Source organism: Mesocricetus auratus, unplaced genomic scaffold (genome assembly GCF_017639785.1).
Source record: "Mesocricetus auratus isolate SY011 unplaced genomic scaffold, BCM_Maur_2.0 Super-Scaffold_100029, whole genome shotgun sequence".
NCBI classification, from domain to species: Eukaryota; Metazoa; Chordata; class Mammalia; order Rodentia; family Cricetidae; genus Mesocricetus; species Mesocricetus auratus.
In genome coordinates, this window is record NW_024429210.1 from 9,688,830 (window position 1) to 9,698,179 (window position 9,350).

The window sequence follows — 9,350 nt, forward strand, 5'->3', positions numbered from 1 at the left end:
TCTCCTTCACCGCAAACCTGTCTGCCTCCTATTGCCCAGGCTCCATTCAAGACCACGCCCATGGGAAGGTCTTCCTTGGTCCTCCTACATCCTTGCACAGACTTCACACTGTCACCTCAAGGTGTTGTTTGTGGCTGTGAGCACTATGTCACACATTTCATTTTTACCTCAGTCATTTGTCCCCTTACACTAGCTTCTTTGTTGTTTTTTTGTTTGTTTTTTGTTTTTGCTCTAAGAAGGGTAGGGTCTTGCTGTGTCTTAGTTCCCCCAACTGAATTCCCAATGCCTAGGACAGAACTTAACAAACTGACCAGCAAGAGACATTTATTGAACAAAGACGAACATGGGAATATGTTTTTAACTGGAGTAGGCAACAGTGTCTTTATAGTGCTCAGTGTTCCTGCAGATTTGCAACTTCTCACAATAATTCTTCATCGGACTTAAGCCCCTGAGAGAATAAAGTTTATTTGTCGGGATGAGAGACAGTTTGGACAGCAGGACTATATCATGGGGATAGAGACATGGGGATAGTTTTTTCTTGCATGACACCAGTGAACCTTGGGCAGTGACTGTCTAGAAAATGTTGAGTAGGGCCCTGAGACAAAACTCTGAATTCCATAGGTAAAAGTGCTATATGTTTTGTTTTTAATGTTTAATGAGTAAATGAATGAAGAGCACTGATATAATGTCTATATTATACATTATGTGCTATACATTGCTACATATATAAATGTATACATACTGGTCCTCATCCTCAGATCATTCTATGGTGACTACATCTGATTTTCTGATTTACACAAAATGAACTTAAGCAAAGTCTTGCTGTGGAATTTTGTAAAGAGAGAACTAGACAATCAGTATTCAGGTCTCACGGTTCCTGCTGTGACGTCTGTGGCAACTGCTCCGTTTGTTTGCTGAAGGAAAACCAGCCATGGAGTGGTAATCGATGGCTGGCAGGTGTGGCTGAAGTCCCGTAAGATTTCATTTGCAAACAGGCCGCAGGCTAGAGTAGGTGGGCTGTGTTTTGCCAACCTCTGAATTTCTACCCATTGGTTCTTTCAGAAGCCCTTAAAAAAGCATTTAAAAAATATCCCTAATAAAAACGTATTAGTCATTCTCTGCTCCTTCATTGATTGGACTGCTTGCTTTACAATCCTAAGATTATTTCCATATTAGCATTTTTCTGGCACTTTAAGAGTTATCAGAAAAGTCACTAGTCACCAAGTGTTTCATTAATTACTGCAAACATCTTTAGAAAGAATGCCACAGTGGGTTTCTTTCACTGAGTGATTTATTTCAGATACAGTTTCTGTTTAATTAATAGGGGATTTTGATGTGACCCGCAGGGTGTGAGAACCAACAGAGTCTGCGGTTTGGTTAGAAGCAAGCAGAAAGCTTGCCCATGCCTGTCGAAGAGAACTTTTCCCAAAAAAAGAAATAAAGTAAGCTGGCATTTTTCGGTTATGAACATCCAGCCGATAGCTCATTAAGGGTACCAGTGGGATATCTTTAAAAGCAAATTAAAAGATCATGGAGGAGGAGCTAAGATGAACAGAATTGGGGGGAGGGCAGGCAGCAGAATTTGGCTTCCTTAGGCCGTGCTTAAAAATGATGCCATCCCTCAGCTGCCTGTGCTTGTGTATGTGCCGTAAGTCCTGAGAAAATCCTAAGCCAGCAAAACATCAGGATCAACAGGACGGTTTATTAGGCTGTGCTGGCACCACGCAGCAAAAGTCAGAAGACACAGTCCCGCACTTGAGGAGCCGAGTCTGCCTTTAAGTGGCCGCATTTGAACTTCTGGCATCCTGAATGCATTTAATCACTTATCTAAGCAATAAAGCTTATTTTCTGAGGGGTGCATTTGGAGGGAAGATGGTTGTTGTTTTCAATTATCAATAAGCAAAATGCCTCCTCCACATTTCCCCAAACACCAGGTTACATTAGTTTCAGTTTTAATATCCTGCCAAAAAGAAAAAAAATCCCCAAATATGAAGCAAATACATCTGTCTAATATTGCTGTTCAAAATGCCACTGCATTAAATAAAATTCCATGCTGTAAAATTTTGCAAGGTGATAAAACAAAAATGATATAATAAATATAAAACATCTGCATTTTCAACAAGACATTTGGAAACCAATTTCATTTATATTTAAACTTGTTTTGAAGTGTTTCTAGTTTTGAAAAACATCCTACTTATAGTATATTGGATCCCCCACTCACCCTCCCCCGGGCCAAAGATTAAAGAGTCGCTGCTCAAGTGGAGAATGACTAGAGAGAAGAGGATGCTGTGGGTGAGTTCCAGAAGGGACCATATATGACTTTTCAGCTGATTTCCATCATAACAACAGAGGTGCATGTCCTCATCAGCAGTCCTGCAATATGCATCACCACATATGCACAAAATTGTGTTAAAACAACATTAAGTTTCTAGCAACAGTTTAGCAGAGACCCCCCATTCCAAAAAAAAAAAAAAAGAGTGGAGTTTAGCAGTGACCCTGGTTCAGTGTGCCTAGGCAAGCAGTTCCTAAACAATAAAAGAGCTGGGAGGACCACCCACTGCCTCTGCTGAGGTGAGCTGTACAGGGGAAGAAACAGCTCAAGTACGCAATGAGGCCTCTTCCAGTCTGACTAGGAGAGCTTGCATCTGAACATCTGGACGTTGAATCTACAACAGCTCAGAAAGGTCTCGGGTTTCCTTTCAAAAACCAAAGAAACAAAGACAAACAGCATCCATTTGCCGCCACTACAAGCATCCTCTATCCCTCCTTGTGAAGGCGAAGAAAACTAGGATGCCCGGATTTCTAGATGGGTGCTCTGCCGTGACCCACCTACCCAAAATACCATTTTACCTATCATTCATCTCATCTATCTTTTGATTAAAATTCCAGCTGTCAGGCTGCCAAGTTAGAAGTAACTTCTCTGTGGGGTTCATCACCAACAGCAAAACAAGCAAACTGCTTAAAATTGTCAAGGAAAGGTAGACAGGTGGCACCCCCAGGGTTCAGTGGAGTTGAGGCAGGACACTCAACAGCCCAAGGTTGGCCTGAGCTAGAGTAAGTTCAAGGTCCCTGCCTGGGGAACTTAATGACACTGTCTCAAGATCAAAAAGTAAAAAGAGCTAGGAATGTACTTCAGTGGTGGAGTTGGCTAGTCATGAGCATGGGTTGCAAACACCGCGCCCCCCCACCACCACCAGTAACCACAGATTAAAAATAAAATCGACTTCCCATTGGATAACTCAAATTCACTTGCTATTTACCTAGGTTATTTTGAGTTATCTTACAGATATTTATCACTTAAGCGGTGGGATTTCATATTATCACTAAATGCTAAGATAGCATCAATCTCATTATAGAGGAAGGGCACTTAAGGTAGCCTCTCCACTATTGCTTAGAGTCTTAGTTGGGGTCCTCCTTGTAGATCTCTGGACATTTCCCTAGTGCCAGATTTCTCTTTAAACCTATACTGGTTCCCTCTATTATGGTATCTCTCTTTTCTTGCTCTCCTCTATTCTTCCCCTGGCTCCCTCATGTCCTCCTCACCCCTCCTCTTCTCCTCTTCTCTTTCTCCTAACTCCCTCTCCCCTTCCCTCATGCTCCCAATTAGCTCAGGAGATCCTGTCCCTTTCCCCTTCTCCAGGGGACCATGTATGTCTGCCTCTCTTAGGGTCCTCCTTGTTTCCTAGCTTCTCTGGAGGTGTGGATTTTAAAAGATATCTTTTTGGGTTGTTTTGTTTTGTTTTGAGACAGGGTTTCTCTGTGTGAGCCTCCATTCAGTAGCTGATGGAAGCAGAAGCAGACACCCACAGCTAAATACTGAGCCAAACTCCTGGAATCCAGATGCAGAGAGGGAGGAATGATGAGCAAAGGGGTCAAGGCCAGGCTGTAGGAACCCACAGAAACAGCTGACCTGAACAAGGGGGAGCTCATGGACCCCAGACTGATAGCTGGGCAACCACAATAGGACTGAACCAGATCCCTTGAACATGGATGGCAGTTAGGAGGCCTGGGCAGTCTACGAGGCCTCTGGTAGTGAACCAGTATTTGTCCCTAGTACAGGAATGGACTTTGGGATCCCTTCCACATAGAGGGATACTCTCTCAGCCTAGACATATGAGGGAGGGCCTAGGCCCTGCTCCAAATGATATGACAGACTTTGAAGATCCCCCATGGAAGGCCTCACCCTCCCTGGGGAGCAGAAAGGGGATGGGATGGGGGGTTAGTAGGGGGCAGGGGACGAGGGGAGGGAGAGGGAACTAGGATTGACATGTAAAACAAGCTTGTTTCTAATTAAAAAAAAACATATTCAGGGAAAGTTTTTGTCTTCTTTTCCACTTTAGACTTTGGTTTTGTTTTCTGAGACAGGGTCTTACTATACAACCCCAGTTGAACCCAAACTTACAGAGCCTCTTGCCTCTGCCTCCCAGGTGCTGGAATTACAGATATACAGCACTACAGATGACCAGGGAAAGTATTGGGGGAAGAAAAGAGAAAAAACCCAACAACTACCCTACAGAGAATCAGATAGCAGACTCACAAGTGCCTAGTGCAGGCCTAGAATCCCCAAGGTCTGTTTACTCAGAACCTATTTGCAAAGACCACTCCAATCAGGGCTCCACACTGCTGCTCCACGCTTTGGATTCAACATGAATGAGCCTCAACACGCTAATTCACATTTCCTTTCTCAAACTACTTATTCCATACACAGTAGGACTGAGGGGAGGTTATCTGGAGAGGTCATCACGGACATCCCTCAGTCTCCATGCAGCCCTTCCCTTAAATCACCCCCAAAACACAGCTGCCTAGCGATGTCTTCACAAAGGAGACAGCCTGACCTCCTGAAAGCATTTGAGTGTTCAGATGGTTTTATATCATTTTTTAAGTGCTCAAAGATATTGATGCAGCCTTATGAAATATTGAACAGAAAGCCTTGCGGGCAAGTAAGAAAGCAGCCAACATCATTCGATGTGGTGCCCTGTTCTAGCCGTAGAGATAACTGGTTGAGAAGAAAGAAACTCAGCCAATGATTACCTGTTTGTTTGTTTGTTTGTTTGTTTGTTTGTTTGCAGCTGCAGGCATTTCCATTGCACCCCTCTCATTCACCCACTTCCTCTTGAATCATGCTAGCTGGACATTGAAGTCTTCCTAGTTTGGCAGTTCTTTGCCAGGTGACTGGGGCCTTGAGCTCTTTCTGTTAGACTCCCTTTCCTCCCCTAAACAAGTGAGGGTTATGAATTGCACACAGTATCTGTGTGGAGGCAGTTTGGAGCTCAGCTTGGGGTGTGGAGCATGGTGTCTGAAGGAGAGCATATGTTCTAGACCCAAAGGTTTGCTTGGTCCCCACTGCATTCACTGCCCCTTGCCAAACCAGTCAGTTATTTGGGTGCCACGTGTTACCCCAAGTGTCCTCTAGCTGAGTGAGTTGCACTCCTGTCTACTCAGCCTAAAAAGCAGAGCTATACCGTAAGTCTTGTTTCCCCTCACGTTGATGGGGGAAGTCCTTCTGTGTATGTGCTTATCTTATTGGTTGTTGAATAAAGCACTGTTGGCCAATAGGGAAGCAAGATAGGTGAGACTAGGAGTTGAGGAGGATTCTGGGACACGGGAGAAGTAACATGCCCAGACCTTCCTCCGGTAAGAGGCATGGAAATATTTAGGTTAACAATTATGGGCTAAATACTTAAATCAGAGATAGCCAGTAAGAAACCAAGCAAACGGCCAACAGCTTCATAATTAACATAGTGTTTTATGTGTTATTTGGGGACTGCAACTGTGGCAGGGCCCAGGCGGCTGGTGGGGAAAACTACACGTTTCATCACGTCCCACACCCAATCTGTCAGCAAGAACTGTGCATTTGCTCCCATAGACACCTCGCGTCTGACCACACCCTCCCTGTTCTTCCCATGCTGTCCACGCCATCATCTCCAGGAAACTCCATGTGGCCGCCGCCTGAGGGACATTTCCTGAAGTGCAAAGCAGAGCCCACCACTCATCTATTCATACTCTAGGCACCTGCCAATGCCACATCAATTAATAACTAATGATAATTAGCTGAGTGCTAAACGTATATAAGGCGCAGGTCTTAGCAATCTGCATGCATTAAATATCTTCATCAAAACAGCTATCCTTGTGTTCCTCCATATCAAGGTTAGTGCCATGGTCGTACAGGAGGCTGGGTAGAGTGCAGACCTTTTCCCCCTTAGTTGTCCAGACCCCACCCCACTTCTTCACTCGCTGGTGTCACTCGGGACACCTTCCTCCTGCTGTTTACCGGGGAGCCACGGTCTTTTCCCGTCTGCTTCTCTCTTGATTTGTTCAGTCTTTCTCAAAGGCTGTCGTCTCCCAGAAGCCACTGTGACCACAGTAAAGGTGAACCCGTCGCCTGTGACCTTCCCTCCACGCTGCCATCTCAGGAGTCATCGCCTTTGAAGATCCTTTGGGCTTGAAAACACAAAAGGAGGCTGGAGAGGTGGCTCTGTGGCTGAGAGTGCCCACTGTCTGTCCAGAGGACCCCACGTTTGGTTCACAGCCCCCTCATCCGGCAGCTCATAACCACCTGCAAGTCCAGATTCAGGGATCCAGTGCCCTCTTCTGGCTTTCAAGGGTACCTGAACACAAACATACACATAAATAAAATATTTTCAAATGCAGATAGGACATTGACTCTAAGTGCTATGTTTCATCATTTATATCGGACAGTTCAAAAATGCCCTTGTTTCTCCGTTTGCTTCCAACCATTAAAAGATGCCTGGAAAAAGAGTGGGAAGACTCTAGAATATTTGTGGAAATTGCTTCTCAGAACCTTGGGCTTTCTGAAAACCTTGTCACCCCCCTGGAGTGTCACCTCCTTGGGGTGAGAAGCTGCTTTCTGAACACCTCTGTAGGCTGACAAAGGGGCTCATTGTAACTTTTAAAATTATATCCGTATTGCTTCAAATATCATTCTTTGTCTAGGTGATTCAGTGCAGAGGAAACACAATGGTAATATGCTAGTTCATGCCAAAGAAAGCTTTTTATTGGCTTCTCTTGTGTTTCCAGCTTGCTTTCTCCTGCTGGGATATCAGACATAGCCATCCAAGACTGTGATTTAGCATCTCAACCAAAGTTGCTTTACCGATCTCAGTGTTGAAGTTGATGCAAAGACATTCATGACTTAAAACTCAGAGTGGACAACTGCAAAAACTTAGGGACAAGATTAATATTTCTCAAAAGGGTGGAATACAAGCAAACCTCAGAAAATGCCAGAATTATCTAGTGGAGAATGTACTGTGCTGACTATCCTATGGAAATGCAATAGCATAGAGGGCACAGGCTGTCACCCTGCCGCTGTGGCCTGAGGACTGGTCCCTCTGTCAGACATCCAGACAGTCGGAGTCAAGTTAGCAGATTAAAGGAAGGTTGTCACTTCACGTGGCTATGCATCTAAATAGAAGTGACATGTGGGTCCTTAATTACTGATTGAATGCTTATTATACACTAATCTACTTACAATCACAACCTGTAGCAGGCACATACCGATCAAATAACTGCCACTTGGTGGATGACTATTGTGCATCATGCAATGTGTGCAGCAATTTGCATGCTTTATTTTATTACTTGTTTGTCAAAGAAGTGGGCCTCCTTTATCTTACTATGAAGGATCAGGAATTGAAGGTTAGCCTGGACTACAATATGTAGCAAGGCCTTGTCTCAAAAGGAAGGAAGGAAGAAAGTAGGGAAGGAAGGAGGGATAAATTACATTTCTAGAAATAAGTGAAAAGAAAACTAAGGAAATTTAGGCTAAATATGAATCAAAAATGACAAGTCAGACAGTCAGCAAGAGACAGGAAGTCAGCCCACTTTAAAATATTCCCTAAGAATAAGAAAGCCCTTCACACCAAGGTGTCCCTACTGTCATCCTCCTAACCAAGAAACAAAACTAAAGAGAATCACACATGAAGGACTAAGAGGTCTCACTTTACCCAGAAGCAAACCAACTAAACAAACTAAAGGCTCATGGCTTCTCTAGGGCACAATGCATACCCCTGACATAGATTTTAGTCATAATGACTCAAAGTCAAAAGAAGCTAATGGCGACAGTCTAGATTTGGGTAAGGAATAAGTTGCCCTTTTGAGACCGTCCCTGAGCTAATCTTTCTAGTCTGCACTTTGGGAGTTAATAGACGTGAAAACATTTGCTTGCCAGCTGTGAACATGAGTCTGGCTTCTCTACAGACATTAGATGACCAATTGTCCCAACCTCAGGAGGGGAGTGGGGCCGAAGAAAGAAACCGAAGAGGATGAGGAAGGAAGAGAGGAGATGAGAGGCAAAGGTAGAGAAAGGGGGTAGTGAGGGAAAGAAGACTAGAAGAGCTGAATGAAAAAAAGAAGCAAGCAAGGGAGAGGGGAGGGGGGACTTTCAGAACTTAGAGCTAAGCTAGTCCCAAGAGCATACTGGGGCCCACAGATGGTTCTCTGTCTTCCCTCCAGACCTATTATCCTCATGAGTTAACCAATAAAATTGATGCATCTCAACCACGGAAGACCCAGTAGGAAGGTTGTGATGGTTAGTCCCATGCAGCATGACCAGACGGCATTAGCGGGCAAATGGCCACAAAAGCGGGGTGTTGACTGAAAGCTGCCTCTGTGGGCTGGCTGTCGGGATGCTCCACCCCGCCACCTAGGCAAGGCCAGAACAGCGCAGGTCAGAGTATGAATAGACTCCACCACCCTGTTCAACCAAACTGATGGCATGGAGCAGGGGGCAGGCTGGGAAAGGGTGTGACAAGGGCATGGAACACTCCTGCGTGCTACAACAGCTGTCTAGAGGTTCACCTCCCACATCGGCCTCTTCATTGCTCCCCAAAAGCCAGGAGCCATGGTCTCCACCTAAGTCCGGTACAGAAAAAGCTGCAAGCAATGTGAGAAAAAGCCCCTCTAATCTTGCTTCCTTCTCCCAGACCTGTTTTGTCCTCTACCTAACCCAGCCTACAAACAACGGATAGGGAATGTGGGCTTAATTTTGTTCTCCTTCAGTTTAAGACAAGAAAACCAATGCCTAATCTAATTGGTGAAACTGCCTGCCCTGAGGCTAACACGTAGACACCAAGAGTCTGATACCTGGTTCTCAGCGCTGGTCAGCTTGAGATTAGACAAGCTGTGTGACTTCTCGGTGCCTGGTCTCCTCATTGTAAGAAAGGGAATCTGACTGCTAAGGATATTAGAGAAATCAAATGAGTTCATGTGTTCTAATCACATGTTAGTGACAGTCATAGCTAGTACTGATTGTCATAGTTGCTAGTGACAATCATCATTGTCAATGACAGTCAGAGTTTCTCATTTTCCTACTCCATCTCTAAAGATGTGGGGAA